The 18553-nt window shown below is 44.4% G+C and overlaps 1 protein-coding gene across 2 annotated transcripts in view; it reads left to right on the top strand.

The window, feature by feature from the left end:
* The window catches only part of RASGEF1A (RasGEF domain family member 1A), a 565812-nt gene that overhangs the window by 243344 nt on the left and 303915 nt on the right, over nucleotides 1-18553 (top strand). For both annotated transcript variants that reach the window (XM_082267364.1, XM_082267363.1), the window contains exon 2: nucleotides 11234-11327. The gene's annotated coding sequence lies outside the window, so the exon portion shown is untranslated. The remainder of the gene's footprint in view (nucleotides 1-11233; nucleotides 11328-18553) is intronic.

Below are 18553 nucleotides of genomic sequence, written 5' to 3'. Positions count from 1 at the left end.
GGGCATTTGAGGATATCTACCTCTGGATATTGGAAAAAGGAGGGGACATTGTGTGCACGCTATCCTTAGTACGGCCCTTATACAGCTTGCTCTCTGTTATACTACACAAGTCATTTTGGAGAAGGCTCAACTAATTAGGTGATTTATCATGGATTGTTGGTCCTTTCACTGGCGAGCATAGTGGTATATGGGAGAGGAGGAAGCTGTATTTTTTATTGGAACCTATGAGGTTTTTGTCTAGAGGAAACCCCCCCCCCCCCCCTCCTGCATATTTATCCCACCTTCCATGTCCCCCATCCATCTGTGTGGTGGGCTATATTGGTGTGGTGAGACCACTTTGAACCCCACGTCCGTTTGAAGAATTTTGACACAGCCATCCACTGAAACGGTCAACAATGTTAACCACTTAAGCCCCTGAAGATTTTACCCCCTTCCTGACCAGGGCCTATTTTGCGATTCGGCACTGTGTGATTTTAACGGACAATTGCACGGTCGTGCAACGCTTTACCTAAACTAATTTGACGTCCTTTTTTTCCCACAAACAGAGCTTTATTTTGGTGGTATTTGATCACCTGTGCGATTTTTTGATCATGCGCTATAAACAAAAAAAGAGCGTCAATTTTGCAAAAATAGCAATATTTTTCACATTTTTTTATATGAAATTCCCCAAAAAAAAATGTAAAAATCAAAATTTTTTAACATTTTCGGCCAATTTGTTTTATGCTACATATGTTTGGTAAAAAAAATCACAAAAAGCGTATTTTGATTGGTTTGCGCCAGCAAAGGGAAAGATTTTTGTAATTTTTGTTGTTTTTTTTTTTTAACGCGTAATGGCGGCGATCTGTGATTTTTTTTTGTGATACTGCGAAATTGTGGCGGACAGATCTGACCCTTGACTGACATTTTTGACACTTTTGGGGTTACCAGTGACATTTCTACAGTAATCAGTGCTATACATATGCACTGTTACTGTAAAATTACACTGGCAGTGAAGGAGTTAACTTTATTTGAGAGGGAGGGGCTGTGTTTGTCCCTAGGGGCGTGATTCTAACTGTGATTGGCTGTGGCTTGAGCTGTAGGAACAGTGATCAATGGTCCTACATAGTAGAACCATATGATCACTATTCCTACACAGGGGAGAATGACAGGCGGCTTGTTTACATCAGCCGCCTGACTTTCTCCCTCTGCAGCGACGATCGCCGAGTGACCGGCGGACATCGGGTCCGCCGGTCACACGCGTGGGGGGGTCCGTGACCACGCGGGAGCGCGCCTCCAGGGGCACGCGCTCGCTCCCTAGACCCTCACAGGCTAGCGACGTAGATCTACGTCACTTTGCCTGTGAGGGGCTGACTGCCGACGTAAATAGTCGTGCGGCAGTCAGCAAGTGGTTAAGAGGGTTTCCTTCCACAAATGGGTCTTGAGGAAGCTACGCTCACAGCGATGCATTTCAACCTCACCTGTGATCAGTGGAGGAGCTCTGGTACAGGATCTGTGTCCCCTGGTATTGGTAGAATTTTTTTCTGCCCCCCCCTTCTGGGTATAGGGGAATTACTGTACTAGGGTTTTACTCCATGCTTCGTTGGTTTTCAGATGTTTTTATTTGTCCTAGTTTTTGGTTCTGTCTTTGATGTCACTCTGGAATGTAGAGTATACATTCCAGAGTGACATCAAAAACAAAACTAAAAACGAGTGAATTTACCAATAAAATACTTTTTTGATATTTTTATAAGAAGGAAGTCTCCAGTCTCATGCTAATGCCATTAAAGTCTGCCTTTGGCAGAACTGGGGTTCTGCAGTTATTTATGGTTGTGTCTATACTCCATTCTGGAGTGCCTCTGAGGTTGTAATTGTGAAAATGGATTACCCGAAAATAAAAAAAGATCCCATGTGTAACAACCCTATTTAAGGCTCTTTATTGACTATGATGTAAATGTACAACTGGTTGATTCATTTATGTTCATTACATTTTGGAATAATATGGTGTTGTGAAATATCTCCGGGTTTAGTTATTTTGTATTGTAGTAATATAGCAGGTAATCCTAAAATCTGGATGCACAACAGCTGTGAGACGCTGAGCTACTTGTAATCATGCTGAAAGTATCTATAACACTGGGAAATTAGTGTCATGTCTAATTATGGTGATTAGAAAGGCTTGAATATTATAAGAAACTAGCAGTCGGCAATAATGAGATTATCCTAGCATGTTTCAGATAATAACCACTACCACTGATCAGGGCCCTTATTAGAAGTGTAATGAATTCACCCCCGTTTAGAAACCAAAGGCTTCTTATGAATTTAAATGTTAGTACATTATACTGTAAACAGAACACTTATGTTTAGGGGTACTCCACTTGTAACTTTAGTTTTAGAAGTAGCTATACCTTCATTACCTCCGAAACCATTTTACCGTAAAATTCTTCCCTGGGTGCTTTCCAAGAATTTTCAAAAACAACCTAATTTTCCGCAATGTTCTTCCCCATACCCTAATGGTCCCCATACCATAATGGTCCTACCCCATACTGTAATGGTCCCCATACCATAATGGTCCTACCCCATACTGTAATGGTCCCCATACCGTAATAGTCCCCATACCGTAATGGTAACCATACCATAATGGTCCGTCCCCATACCGTAATGGTCCTACCCCCATACGGTAATAGTCCCCATACCGTAATGGTCCTACCCCATACCATAATGGTCCTACCCCATACTGTAATGGTCCCCATACTGTAATAGTCCCCATACCGTAATGGTCCTACCCCCATACCGTAATAGTCCCCATACCATAATGGTCCAACCCCATACCGTAATGGTAACCATACCGTAATGGTCCTATCCCATACCGTAATGGTCCAACCCCATACCGTAATGGTCCACATACCGTAATGGTCCTACCCCGTACCATAATGGTCACCATACCGTAATGGTCCTACCCCATACTGTAATGGTCCCCATACTGTAATGGTTCTACCCCATACCATAATGGTCCTACCCCATACCGTAATGGTCCCCATACCGTAATGGTCCTACCCCATACCATAATGGTCCCAATACCATAATGGTCCTACCCCATACTGTAATGGTCCCTGTACTGTAATGATCCTACCCCATAACATAATGGTCCTACCCCATACCGTAATGGCCCACATGGAAGAAAAATATATTAAAAATATTTTAAATAAACATTTTTTATTTCCCCCCCCCCCCCCGGTCCACAACAAAATATCAAAACAATATTTTCACCAAAAAATATACTACAATCAAACCTAACAATCATTTCCTACACTCCTGCTAAACCTAAAAAATAAAATTGTGTTGAGTTAATAAAGTCCTGTGTGTAAATTAATTGGGCTCATTCACATAGGTGCTGTGGCCTATACAGTGTGAATCTGTGTTTTTTTTATTTTTTAAATGTGGCTATTGCTGTGTGCAGGCAGCCTATTTTATGCTGTTGGGATGCAGTAGCTGCAGGTTCTAATTTTACAGGCATGTGGATGCAGGTGTATGTACTGCCCCAAACAGACAGTGTGCAGTCCACTCACCTACATCTGAAAGAAGAAGTAAAAAATTATTTAAAAAAAATACAAATTGTAAAAAATTATTTGTTAACCTCTTGGCGCTGCCAGTGCACAAATATGCGGAAGTGACGTATGACGTATTAGACTCCACCCTGGCTACCACGCTGATCTATAGCAGCCGACACTGTGAGTTACTATGTGTCCTTGTTGCATTGACTGAAATTATACCTTGCTTCATGGGGTCTCCTTTCTTCACTTGAGCATTTAGAGTACCTGCCATTTGCTCAGTCTGGACTGGCGGGAACCCCGAATTGATCGGTACAACCTTATTATTGACTAACCAAGCAAACAGGTCGTATAACATATGGTGCGACACCTAGTGGCCAGACTAGTGTACGCAACCTTTTTCTTTCTTCACTAATTTATCATTTTTGGGCTTTGTGTATTTTACAAAGTTCTTCACCGTCTTGCACTCAACACTTTCAGGAAGGAGTTCATATTCATTTAATTTGCACCTTATATATTACAATTTATATACTTTGGGAATACGGTGAGCACTATACCTCACTTGAACTTGTACTGTATTTCATTTCAATTTTGGGAATAAAATTTCATCACAGCTATTGTTTATTTATTTATTTATTTGCACTTGGCACTTTAATTATTTTGGTATATTGTCTGGTTTAGGACAATAATTGAGTACCTTCCCCTAGTGGAGTGGGAACAACCTTATCACTTGTGCACTTTATATTTACATGTACATATAATTTGTTTTGTCACTTGTGCACTTTCTGTGAACTAACCACGTCACTTCTGATGCACTTTTTGGAAATAAATCACGCAGACTAACGTTTAAATATCTGTTGGGTACACCATTTGGTTTTTGGCATCGCATCACCAGTAGGTAGCGCCTTTATCAACCTCTTTGTTTTTTGTATTCCAGAGAGAAGAACGGTCAGCTGTGTTTATAACGATCGCGGGTGTCAGGCGGCTCCGATTTGGCTTCCCCGCTGCCGAGTGGGGCGGGAGTGCGCCGAACGGCACTGCATGCTCACCCCTAGCTGCCAGCTCGTGACTGACGTAGACCTACGTCGATTTGCGCAGCAGAGCCACATTGCCGCAGTAAATAGTCGGTGGCTGGTCAGGAACCGGTAAATGGCAAGCGCTCGCATATTTGCACATCAGTATGTAAATACAGCTGTGCTGTATTCATGTAGCTGCTGCATCCCCATAGGGTAACAAACAGCAACATGTTTCTCTGTAGCCTCAGCATTAAAGATGAATGAACAGGAGACAGAGGCTCCTGTTCGTTCAAAAACTGAAGCATAGTAAACACAGTTTGTTATGCTCAGTTATCACAGGAGTGATCGTTACCGAACGCTCACTGTGTCTATTAAGAGAAGGAAGGGGCCGGTAAATTACATATTTACTGGCCCCTTCCCACTCTCTTACTCCTGACAGCTGACACATCCCCCTGTGTACCCGCACCACCCTGCTTTAGAGAGGAAAGCCGACAGCACTGCGGGGGAGGACATAGACAGACGGGGAGAATAAATGTGGGCGGGACAGGGAGGAGGATCCGGAGGGGGAAATTACAGGAACTAGCCACTATAAGGTTGATTTACTAAACGCAAACATATTGTGCACTGCAAGTGCAGTTGCTATGGATCTGAGGGGAAGTTCTAAAATAAGGGGAAGCTCTGCTGATCTGATCTCTATCATCCAATTATGAGAAAGAAAAAATGCAGTTTTTTATTTTCCTTGCATGTTCCCTCAGATCTAGAGCAACAGTGCACAGACCATTTACCTTTAGTAAATCAAGCCTTATGGGTCTCTCCCTCCAGCAGCTGAATGCCGGTGAGAGGGAGAGGGGGAGAAACCAGCTTTTAGCTGCTGCACATAGTGCATAGTTCCTGTACTTGCCCCCCTACCCCTCCGCGCATGATCCTCCTCCCAGTCCAGGCCCCCCACAGGAGGACCGATGGTACCAAACCACCCCCCCCCCCCCATCAGGGGCCCTGAATATACAAAAGTTCAGTTAAAGAAAAACCATGCAAAAACGGAGAATTGGTTTTGGTGGGCAACAAAACTATATAGAAAAACTGCATGTAAAAATCGAATTTCCAACTGAAAATGATATTGGTGAATGGTGAATGGGTTGTACTTCTTCTCCTGAAGTATGACCTAAAAGTAGAATTATTATTAAATAATGGTCACATTTATTAAATCTGGATGTAGATTTATTTAACTATTTAAATGTGCCAAACTATTCCAGAGTACACATTAAAGCAATTGTAAAAGAAATGTTTTTTTTTTTTTAACAAACATCTCTATACTTTCCTGCTCTGTGTAATAGAATTGCACAGAGCGGCTCAGAACCTCCTCTTCTTGGTTCCCCTGCCAGCACTCCTGGCTCCTTATCTAGTGGTGGGGTAGTAGTGGGGTCTAGTACCCCCATGGGAAGCTGCTTCCCATGGGTTCACTCGTGTATGCTCACTCGTGAACTCCGCTGCTGCATCCATTGATACAGACAATGGGACTCGGGCCACGCCCCAGCTCTCTCGTCCCTGGCTTTGATTGACAGCACTGGGAGCCAATGGCCCAGAGAAGCTATAGCCGTGCACAGCATTGGATCGAATAAGGGCTCAGGTAATTATAAAGTGGGAAGGGGTGAGGGGCCAAATTTGATGCCCAAATATTTTTTACCTTAATGCAAAGAATGCATTAAAGTGGATGTAAACCCTCACATATACCCAGTGCAATGAACAGCCTCAGATTCTACACAGGGCTGAAACAAATCCTCCTACATATGTTTTACTTGCATATCTGCTGTCTTCAGCTTTCTACACTGTTTAGAAAGTGCACATCGTCTTACAAATTTTGTTTCCTCATTCAGCAATGAAAGGGGAGTCTAGGCATACACTGTGTGACAGCTGATTGGAGGAAAGGCACCCACCCCCACTCCATATATAAGCAGTGGAAGGAAGAAACATGCAGAGCTGTGCTGTGAATAGACCATCTCTCTGCTTATCTACCTCTATGCACCCTTCCAGACACAAATTTCCAGCTGCTTTTATCTCCTGTGTTGGAGAACTTGTCAGAAGTTATCATGTTGATAACAGAGGACTGAAGCAGCAGAAAGACATGGGACTTGAGCGTTGGAGAGAGATAAGTAAACACTACAGATATATGTGCATAGGTCAGATTACATCCACTTTACCTGCTTAAGGCCTGCCTCACATACATATACTGCGGCAGGGGGGCCCTTTAGTGCAAGGTATGGTACAGGTACGTGATTTTTTCTTCCAGGTCTGGGACGCACGTGCGCTCCGCTAGTGACCTGCTCCTACTGTGAATGGACACGGCAGGGGCCAATCAGCATCTGCTGGGACCCGCCGATCATTCCTGGGGCAGACAGAACGACGGTCTGCCTATGAAAACAAAGAGAAGACAGATATATTGTGTTTCTGCAAAGCAGGAACATGGATCGCTGTCTTCTTGCAGTACAAGCACCTCCCACACAGTTAGAAAGCACCCCCTAGGGATACATGTAATCCTTTGATTGCCCCTGATGTTTACCCCTTCCCTGCCAGTGTCATTAGTACAGTAACAGTGCCTATTACTCAGTGCTGATCACTTTATTAGCGTCACTGGTCCTAAAAACAGTGCCGAATGTGTCACTTGGTGTCTGATTTGTCTGCCGCAATGTCGCAGTCTCGCTATAAGTCATTGATCAGCACCATTACTAGTAAAAAAAAATAAAAAAAAACAATCTATGAAAATTCCATAAAAATAACCCACAGTTTGTAGACGCTATCCCATCTTTTGCCCAAACCAATCAATAAGTGCTTATTGGGATTTTTTTACCAAAAATATGTAGAACTGCCCCATAGGGAGCTGCTGAAGATTACACTTAAGGAATAAGGATTCCCCTGGGTTACCCATAGCAACTGCAAGCGGAAATCTTAGTACTTTATATTCTTGGCTCAGTCAAAGATAAGTCCAGGGGATGTTGTTTTTGTGGTTTTATTGTAATTGGGATGGGAGAAGGGATGAGTGGGATACTCCAACTGTTAACTATTCATAATGCTGAGGACTCTAAACTTGAGAATGCGGCAAGACCGCTGCTTCATCCTGACACTTGAATAAAGATGAGGTAAGTGTTTCCATTAAATTTCTCTTCAGGGTACTCCCCCAGTACCCCCTTTCTTACTGGGCTAACTGACACCCGTCCACTGACTCTACACTCTGGAGTGGTCCCCCTTCCTCGGCAGACCCCTGGGCAAGTTCCTCTGTACTCGGGGACACTGTTTTTCCAGATTCTGCTGTGCCCCAACTCCTGTAGTCAGCTTCTCCTGGACTTCTGGGTTCAGTCTCACGCCCCGGTACACCAGGCCGACTGCCTGTGACCACCATTAACTGTTGCAGAAGAGGAGGCAGCCGCCACCCTCCTTCTAGGACCTGGCTTCCTGCCCAAAGACCTCTATCTCGTGTCAGGGGAGGGCTGGCAGCCTTAAGCCTGGGGGGCAAGTCAGGTCAAGTGGCCCGTTGAACTACCGAATCAACTCACCATCCATGCCCAGCTTTTTAGTGGGACTGCGACATTGCGACGGACAAATCTGACACAAAGTGACACTTTTTGGGGACCAGTGACACTAATACAGTGATCAGTGCTAAAAAATGCACTGCTACTGTATAAATGACAATGGCAGGAAAGGGGTTAACACTAGGGGTGATCAAGGGGTTAAGTTTGCTCCTAGGGAATGCTTTCTTACTGTGTGGGGGATGGATGTACTAGAGAAAATAAAAAGATCTGTGTTTCAGCTCAGCTGAAACACAGATCTCCATCTTCCTGTGACAGAACAGCCGTCTGCCTTGTTTACAAAGGCAGACCGCCGTTCTGTCATTCTCCTGCATGATCGCAGGTGACCTGCTGATTGGCTCCCGCTGTGTCGCGTCCCCTAGAACCCGTGCACAAAATCACGCATCGGTATGTGATTTTGCACAGCCAGGCCGCCCTGCCACACTATATATGCGGTGGGCGGTCTGGAAGTGGTTAAGCTGGATGAATGGGTCCTGTAGTCCTGCACTAGTTGGGGGATCGGGGGTGGGTGACACATGCTGAGCTCTGAGGGGCTTATGCTGGGACCTGTAGTCCTTCACTTTTGGGGGGATTACATCCCCAAAAGCAAAGGACTGCAAGTCCCAGCATGAACCCTGGCTGAGATCTACACATGTGACCTCCTCCTTTGCGGCCAGCTTATGCTCCCATGACACAAGGGGGAGCACTAGGGGACCTCAGGGACCCAATACCTTTAAAGAGGTTGTAAACCCATGAAACTATTTTTTTTTTTTTTTTTGCTGCAACCTGAAAGAGAAACCCATAATGAGCTAGTATGCATCGCATACTACCTCATTATGAAATACTTACCTTAGAACGAACCCCCGCTTACCTGTATGACGGGCGACATGTCCAGTCACCCGTCTCCTGGGATTGCGGCATCCAGCCATCTGATTGGCCAGAGCCGCGGGAGCCGACGGTCACGGCACCGGACTCTGAAAAGATGGCACCAGCGGCCGTTCCTTCAGAGCGCATGCGCCAGTGACGTCACTGGCTGCATGTCAGGTAATTATCTCTTTAAAGAGGAAGTAAACCCTCCTCTGACACTTTTACCTATAGGTAGTGTAAATATCTCCTAAAAATGCACCGTTTAGGAGATATTTACCTTACATGCAGCCAGTGACGTTACTGGCGCATGCGCTCTGAAGGAACGGCCGCTGGTGCCATTTCTTCAGAGTCCGGTGACGTCACCACGGCTCCGGCCAATCAGATGGCCGGATGCCGCGATCCTGGAAGACAGGCGACTGGACATGTCGCCCGTCATCCAGCTAAGCGGGCGGCACGGCGGGGGCTCATTCTAAGGTAAGTATTTCATAATGAGCTAGTATGCGATGCATACTAGCTCATTATGTCTCTCTTGCAGGGTCAAAAAGAGAAAAAAAAAGGGTTTACAACCTCTTTAACTGGACTGTATACAGCATGTATATTGATGTATAGCTGCTCCTGGCTCTAAATACTTGTCTCATACCTGTATAATACAGGTATGAGACAGGTATATAGTGCCAGGAACAGCTATACATCAATATACAGGCTGTATACAGTGCCAGGGGGAAAGTACAGGGAAAAAATGTCCACATGTCACTTTTTTTTTTGTCACTCACTGGCTGCCGCTGCTCTTCTCCGAGTCCCGACCACCTCAAAGACACTGTCCACCGCACCGCAGCAGGTAACTTCACTAGAATCAATCTGGATTGCCGCTGACCCGCTGTTGCCCGTTGCAGACTTGCATTTTCCTAGGCCAGGCCAGCCACCTCTTCTGCATCGGCCCCACGTTGATGGGATGGAGGGAGGAGCCGAAGGTGGGAGGGGCCGGGCGGCTGGGGCCAGTGATCGGCGCGGAGGACGGCCGACGGCTTTGCATGATGGGTCTCCTCTCCTCTCTGCTCTGGAGACCGCTACGTCACTGGTTGCTAGACGCTAAGCGGCCGGTGATCTAGCAACCAGGTCTCCAGGGCAGGGCCATGGCAGGAAGTGACAGCGTGTCTGTGACTGTGACTCACTGACTAGCGACATACCATACCGACGGACGGCGGTACTGACCCCAAACTGAGCGGCCTTTTCTGAGGGGGATTAGACCGGCCCGGGGGGAAATTGCCACCTTGCCCCCCGGGCCAGCCCGCCTCTGCCCATAGCTTTATATACCCTTCCCCATGATGCACCACTGTCTGTGCCAACCCACTGGGATTGGCCGGAAGGAGGTGACTGACGTGAAGATGGGCCAATAGTTATATGACCTGCTTAACTGGAGAAGATTCTATCCATACTTGATTGTATGGCTGGGAAGGCTCCCCTCAATGGCAGAACAGAATTAACACTGACTGTGTTGATGGGGGAATCAACCATGGTTGCAGGAAAGAAAATCAAATTATCTATGGCTTGCCTTAGACATATCATGGGCTGAATTAACACATCCGCATTGTGGTGCCTTGCTGCTTCTTTGGTATTGCTTCCAGCAATAGGGATGAATGGAAATGCCTATATAATATGTTGTGTAAAAATAACTACACCTAAAATGCACCATTTGATGCATCTAGCTCAACAATCGACCAATCAGGCCCGATGTGACAGTCTGGCATTTCTGGAATCTGCAATTGGCTCCAAAAGATGTGCTGTGGCATCAGTAACAGCAGGCAGTGCTGAGACAAGGTCATCCAGTGCCCAGGGCAAAGATGCCAAACTGCAACCCCTCCCTCATTAATGATGGGCATGCTTAGGGGCTCCTATGATCAGCAGTCACTTGCTTGTCAAAATCACTGCCACTGTCATTACTCTTGTCAGCCTTGTAATAGAAAAAATGCACCCATGTCCCTACAGTAAACCATTGTGCCCAGGGCAGCCGCCCCCTCCCACCCACCCCTTGTCCCGGCACTGATGGCAGGGTATATATATATATATATATATATATATATATATATATATATATATATACTGTATATTGTTGTCTTTGTCTTTTTTGCTCCCAGTCCTGCCACGTGATCCAAATCATGTGCTATTTGAATTGAACCTCCCTGTATTTACTTGCTAATATAATGCCATTTTTAAGAGTGAAAGAATAGTTTTAACATCAGTATGTTGTGTTCTTGTCTTTTTGCAGGTTGTATTCTCTGCACTGGTCCCATCTGCATATTACTACGGCTTCAGAAAATCCTGACGCTGGTGTGTGTGAGTGCCCGTGGAAGCAGCTATGGGTGAGTACCTGGATAAAGCAACAGTATTTCTCATATACATTCACAATAGCGTAATAATATTCATATGCTCATTCCAAAATCTTTTTTTAGATGTATAGGTTTAGATATACAGTAGAGTCGTTTTCCGTGTCTTGTGAGTTTAATTAAAAGAAGCGTCTCTGTTGGACTTTTAGTAAAGGTCTCTTTTTTTTTATTCCCTGAATATTATACTGAATATTATACTATTATTATATTATAGTAATCAGGGCTTTTTGTCTCAGAGAATAGGTGCAGGAACTCTCCCCTTCTGAGCCCCCCCCCCCCCAGTGTCTGCCCACCTACCCTCCTCTGAGCACCGTGCCTTGATTCCACTCCCTACCCTTCTCTCAGTACTGTCCCAAGTATCATTTTGTGGTGCTAAATAATTTGTATGGAATTTATTCTGGTCTGATAACAAGAAAAGTAGTAAAATGGACCCCCCCCCCCGCAACAGTAGACCCCACCCCAGCAGCTATAGATACCTCACACAAAAATAGTCCCCCCCAACAACAATGGACCCAACCCCAGCAACAATGAACCAACCACAGCAACAATAGACCCTTCCCCAGCAACAATAGTTCCCCCACACAACAATAGACCACCCACAACAAACAACCAGCCTAAGAAACAAAAGACCGACCACAGAAACATTAGACCCTCCCAGCAGCAACAACAAATCTCCAAGCAGCTAGCATCAACAGACCCTCCAGCTGCAACAACAGATCTCCAAGCAGCCAGCAACAATATACCTCTACCTCAACAGTAGATCCCTACTGGCAACATAAGACCCCCCCCAGCAATAATAGAGCTCCCCACCAGCAACAATAGACCCTCGCACAAAAGCAAGTCCCCACCAGCCACAACAGATCCCCAAGCAGCCAGCAATAATAGACCCTCTAGCACACCCTACACCCCTTGCCATTACATACATTCAGTGCTTGAGGTGCCCCCGCGTTCCTGCTGAAAAAAAGCCCTGATAGTAATGCAAATCAGAGACCACCCACAGGATGCGGTCATTCCTTTTGACCACTCACAGATTGTTTTGTGAGTGACGTCAGCAAGACATGGTTGCACTTCCCCCATAAACATGTGGTCAATTGGATTTGCGGCAGCCATCTTTACACACGAAGTCAAAGCTCATTAAACCACCTGTGGGTGAGAGATATTATTACACATGTATAGGAACATTTGTTATGAATCAGTTAAAAATATCCACAACTGATACACTTCCTTTCTTTCCGATAATGTGCCCTAAAGAGTGACCACTATGAGGTCCTGTGCAGGATGAGTGACACCCGGCATCATTCAAACCACTTCCTGTGAGTCCAGGGTGTCACGGATCCAGCGATACTGGAACTGGGCTTTAAAGGGACTGTAAAGTTTTCAATATATGTTTTTCTTTTCTGAAATATGAAATATTGCATTTTGCAGCCTGCAAGTTAGTGTGATCACGTCAGTTCATCACCAACTTCACCACTTTATTGTAAATGGACTGCCATTGAGAACATAAAAAGGAGAACACACCGCTCCTCCACTTCATAGGGCTCAATTAGACAGAGGCTGATAGTGGGCAGCAGATAAGACCTTTACAACAAAAAAAAAACCTAGACCTGCTTATAGTGAAAAGCTAAGGGGTGGCAGTAATACCAGGTTAGATTGGACATTGGCTTCCATAGAAAACACAATAATTTTATCCTTACTTTCCCTTTTATAAAATGCACCCGTTAGACCCAGTTTATTGTTGGATTGACAGCTTCGTTGGTCGATGATGGCCTATTGCTGTGAACAGGTTAAATGCATTGCTGCCTGCTGGCATTTGGAAAGACTCGCTGCTCTGGTGTCTTTTCTCTCATTCTCTCTTTCTCCATGGCAACGGCAATGTTGAAGTACTTCAAAGAGGCTCAACTCTTTTCTGATGACAAAAAAAAGTGTATTTATAGCACAATTTATTTATTTATTTCCAATCTTGTTGTAAACAGGGGTTTCCAGTGGCTTCCTGGCAGTACCAAAATGAGGAGCAAGCTTAGCACACAGTTTATGTATGCAAGCTCTTGGGACAAGGCTTAGCATTTGCAGTTGTTTGTCAAACAGAAAAAGCATGGAAGATAAAATAATCCAGTGAGAGAAGAGCACATCACAATTTTATGATATGTGAGTTCTGATCTCACCCCGGAGCATGTTCTGAGTAGATATAACTTATGGTGAAATCGATACGGGGAAGTAGTTTATCACTGTTTGATGCATCCTCTTCTTTTTATACCATTTAATAATACTTAGATTGATTCATACGGCAGCCAAGGTGTTTAGATACCACCATCACTGTGGTGAACAATAAAACAATGACTTCAGGCTTTTTTAAATTAATATAGTGACTGTAGAACATTATTTATCAAAATATTCTCTGTGCCACGTATTGTACAAAAATGATATGTGTATAGTGCTTCTTACTCTGTGCAATCCTATAACATCTATTACCTACTGTATATGTTGTTGCTCAAACTGCAATGTGGTTACATAGTTACATAGTTTGTGAGGTTGAAAAAAAGACATCAATCCATCCAGTTCAACCTATGATGTGTGTGTGTGTTTGCTGTTACCTTTACATTGTATACCCCTGTATGTTGTGGTCTTTAAGGTGCCCATCTAATAGTTTTTTGAAACTATCAATGCTCCCTGCTGATACTACTGCTTGTGGAAGAGAATTCCAAATCCTTACTGCTCTGACAGTAAAGAACCCCTTACGTATTTTAAGGTTAAAACGTTTTTCCTCTAGTTTTAGTGAGTGGCCATGTGTCTTATTATATTCCCTTTCTCTGAATAGTTTGTTCCTTATGCTCGGGTCGCCAGTACAGTATTTGTACATTGATATCATATCCCCCTCAAGCGTCTCTTCTCCATAGAGAATAAGTTCAATGCTTTTAGTCTTTCCTCATATTTGATGTCCTCCATTCCCCTAATTATTTTTGTTGCCCTTCTCTGGACTCTCTCCAGCACATCCTTCCTGAGGACCGGTGCCCAGAACAGGACAGCATACTCCAGGTGTGGCCGGACCAGAGTCTTGTAGAGAGGGAGAATAATCTCTTTATCTCTGGAGTGAATCCCCTTTTTTATACATCCCAGTATTTTGTTGGCTTTGCTTGCAGCGGCTTGGCATTGCATGCCACTTCCAAGCCTGTTGTCTACCAGTACCCCCAGGTCCTTTTCCATCCTAGACTCACCCAGAGGTTCCCCCCCCCCCCCCCAGTGAGTAGCTTGCTTTCGTGTTTCTGACGCCCAAGTGCATTACTTTACATTTTTCAACATTGAACCTCATCTACCATGTAGTTGCCCACCCCATTATTTTGTTCAGGTCTGCTTGCAAGGTTTCCACATCCTGCATAGGAGATATTGGCATGCTTAGTTTAGTATCATCCACAAATACTGATATTGTACTAGATATCCCCTCCTCTAGATCATTTATGAATAAATTAAACAGGATTGGTCCAAGGACAGAACCTTGGGGGGACCCCGCTTTTCACACCCGCCCAATCCGAGTACTCCCCATTAATCACCACCCTCTGTACTCTCCCCTGGAGCCAGTTCTCTATCCAGGTACTCACCCTATGGTCCATACCAATGTACCTTAATTCCCACACACCCAATCATATTATTTTATTAAAATGTGTCACGCAACATGTATCAAACTTTATGGTGAGTGTTATCATATGGGGTATTCGTTTTGATGAAACATAACACATAAGAGATTATATTGGATCACATTTTTATTTTGTTTGGGCATAGAGTATACAGTATGTACAGTATAAGATATATGATATGGTTTAATAGAGATAGCTGTAGAAGAGAGACACTGGAAATTTAAAAAAAGTTCTTAAAATAAACAGATTATATTCACTGTGTCTTCTTTTGCACCTTCTCATGCAGTATTCCCCAGTGAGTTCCACCGCCATTCACACTTTACACTCACCTCAATATATTATACACAAATAGGTCACCACACGCATTCCCCTTTGGGGAGTTTCATACACCTCCTCGGGATGCCTCCAATTATTGCCACCTGGTCACCTCTTTAGCTCATAAACAATAGGGACAGCAGTAATCTTAAAAAGGTGGCAAACCACATAAAAAAAAACAGGACCCCCAATAGCTCGTAATATGTCAGAAGGTCGGCAGGACCCTAAATTATACCTCAGGGGACTGTAAGCATTGTACTTATGGATGGTTCTGTTGGCATTCCATTCATAATTGGCCAGTTCTACAAGGAAGTTGGTTATTCCTTCCAAGAGGAAGGAATCACTGACTTCCTCGGTTATTCCTTCCAAAAGGAAGGAATAACTTACTATCTCGTAGAAATGGCCAATTATGAACGGAATGTCAACAGAACCATCCATAAGCACAATGCCTACAGTTCCCTGAGGTTCGGTTAGGCTGCCTGTCATTGTGATTGGTCAAAAGGAATGTGGAGGAGGGCAGCAGGATTTAATCCTCATGTTAGTAAATAGATAGGAAGTATATAATATTTACTTGTTTTAATTTTTTTTTTTACATTTCTTTAGTTACTTCCTGGTTTCTTGCATAGGGAAATTATGTCATACATTCCAGGCAGGGTCAGCACTACCTATAGGAAAGGTAGGCGCCGGCCTAGAGCGCACATCGACGAGGGCGCTGTGGCCCAGCTCAGTGCCAAGAAACACAGTCCCCCCACCTCCACTGCCCACTCACCCACCCGCTGGCTTGCCCACTGCACATCCCCTGCACGTTGCACATCCCTGCCCGCTGCAATGAATCTCTCTTGTGAATAGCAACCACCAGCCAATCTCTGTAGGCAGCGGAGGCTGGTGATATAACAGAAGGCCCCTTTACGTTTCAATCAGCAGAAGACAAACACCTTGTGCCTAGAGTCTCGAAGCCTGGAACCATCTTCCAGGTGTACATGCTTAGCCGACCGCATTCCAGAACCAGAAAAGTTGTGGTTTACCTAATGACCAGTGAGACAAAGCATTTAGGAGATGTTCACGGCCACTCCTCTATCCTATAGGATCATTGCTGCAAAATGAAATTGCCCTGGAGCTGCCTGTGGTTGTAGAGTGTGTTTGCCACATCTGCTGGAGGTATCAGAGGGAGGATGATGGAGGTGATAGTACTTGCTGCCCTGCTGGCGTGTGCAAGAGGCACCCTTATCCCTAAGCCTGAAGTTCAGATCACAGTGCTGGAGAAGCCTTATATCTGCAAGAGGAGGACTAAGAATGGGGACATGCTGCTGGTGCACTTTGAAGGCTTCTTGGAGTGCAACGGGACCCTCTTTTATTCAACATGAGTCCTCCATCCCCACAGATGATGGAGCTCATTCACATGGGGGTATAGAATGCTGCCCTTAGATATGTATAGTGTTGTATGTAACTGAAGGCAGCACTATAGTGATCAATGGTGTTATACACACAGCTGTGTCGGCAAACAAATGGGAAATAGAGAAAAATGAGGGGAAAAAGAGAAAATAGTAAATTATATATGACTGTACATATACCTGGGGCTGTCGCTACCTATAGGCAAGGTAGGCGTCCGTCTAGAGCGCACATCAGTCAGGGGCACCGCAGCCTATGTTAGTTCAAAAAATGTATGCGTATAAGTGGGCAGGACAAATGGGTGGAGTAAGAGGTGGATCCAGGGACCAGCAAAATGAGGTTTCATCTAGGATGTCAAAAATGCTTGCACCAGCCATGGGCCCAGGGGTTTTCAAGAGGGGAGGAGAGGAGGAGGGTTTTTTTCAGCTAAGTACACTTGCCTGAATGCGTGCCCTGGACCCAGGGGTCTTCAGGAGGGGAAGAGAGGAGGAGGGGTTTTCTCAGCTAAGTATACTCGCCTACATGCGTGCTTGAGATAAGGGTAGATGGATTCCAGGAAGTAAAGGCTATATGAATCATTTGCCCTTACTCAAGATGGCCACGGTCAGATATGCTAGGGGGTGTTTTGCAAAGCGATTTCTCAACACAATAAAGCATAGAGACATGAATGCATGTGGCAGTTTGCTTTGAATTTTAAGAATGCCTTAAATAGCGTTTTTGGTATGTGGTGCTCAGATGCAGGGAAGATCCACTTTAAATCTAGCTAATACAGCATTTTAACCAGAATAACACAGCAGCACGTGAACATACATTTAGTTGTCCCCTAAAGTACCGCAGAAATAATTTTTTATTAAAAAAATATTTATTATCTCAAGAGTCTATTTCTCAGACCATCCCTTTTGTATCTTACTTTCGCCATTATGGAGAATTTTACGAATAACAGACCAATAGCAAGACACAAGGGAGCAGATCAACGCACTGATAAAGTCAACATTTTCATAATAAAGAGCTCTAGGTTTTGGAAATATGGGTCTGTTAGAGAAAACGGAGTCCCATGGTGCCACAAAGCTAGAAAGAACTTTTAAGCTGCAATAAAGGCTGACAGTCCCCTCGTAGAACGTTAGAGTGACAGAAGGATGCAGCCACCAAAGATTTTAGGATCTCCAGAGAAGCCAAAGCAGTCTGGGAATGGGCACTTGCTGATATGATGATAAGGGAAAAGAAAGTTCTTGCAGTAAGGAACAATGTCACCGATAGTGAGCCTTACCATTCTAGTTCACACGCTTTATAAGCCCTGATAAAAGGGTTGTGCCCGAATATCTGAAACACTTGGTTTTTTTAAGTTAAGAAGAGCAAACACCTGTAATTGTAGCAAGGATGGCGTAAGGATCAGCCGCCTGCTGCTCTGGGATGTCAAACCTCACACATCCCAGGAGGCAGTGTTTTAGTAGGGCTTAGTATTGGCGTCCTAAGGACCTAGTAGAGCACCCCGCGGCATGTCTGTGCATGGGCAGAATCTTACAATCAGGAAGGTGTGACCGTCTCCTGGAAAAAGGTGTTTCAAGATGACAGCATAGAAGCAGACCATCAAAAAGAGAATATAAGCTGCAAAGAAGACAACATTAAACTTCATGGACTTTTATTACCATATTTCCAGAGACAATTGTTAGAAAGACAGACAGACAGATAGATAGATAGATAGATAGATAGATAGATAGATAGATAGATAGATAGATAGATAGATAGATAGATAGATAGATAGATAGATAGATAGATAGAGTCACGCCCATACAACGTCTTTTGATGACGAAACGGTTTCATGGTGTCACCTACTTCCCCTTGGATCCATTGAATTTTTGCTGGGCGAGG

This window comes from Pelophylax lessonae (assembly GCF_965119305.1).
Source record: "Pelophylax lessonae genome assembly, chromosome: 9".
Classification (NCBI taxonomy): domain Eukaryota; kingdom Metazoa; phylum Chordata; class Amphibia; order Anura; family Ranidae; genus Pelophylax; species Pelophylax lessonae.
This window is presented reverse-complemented; position numbering and strand designations above follow the sequence as displayed.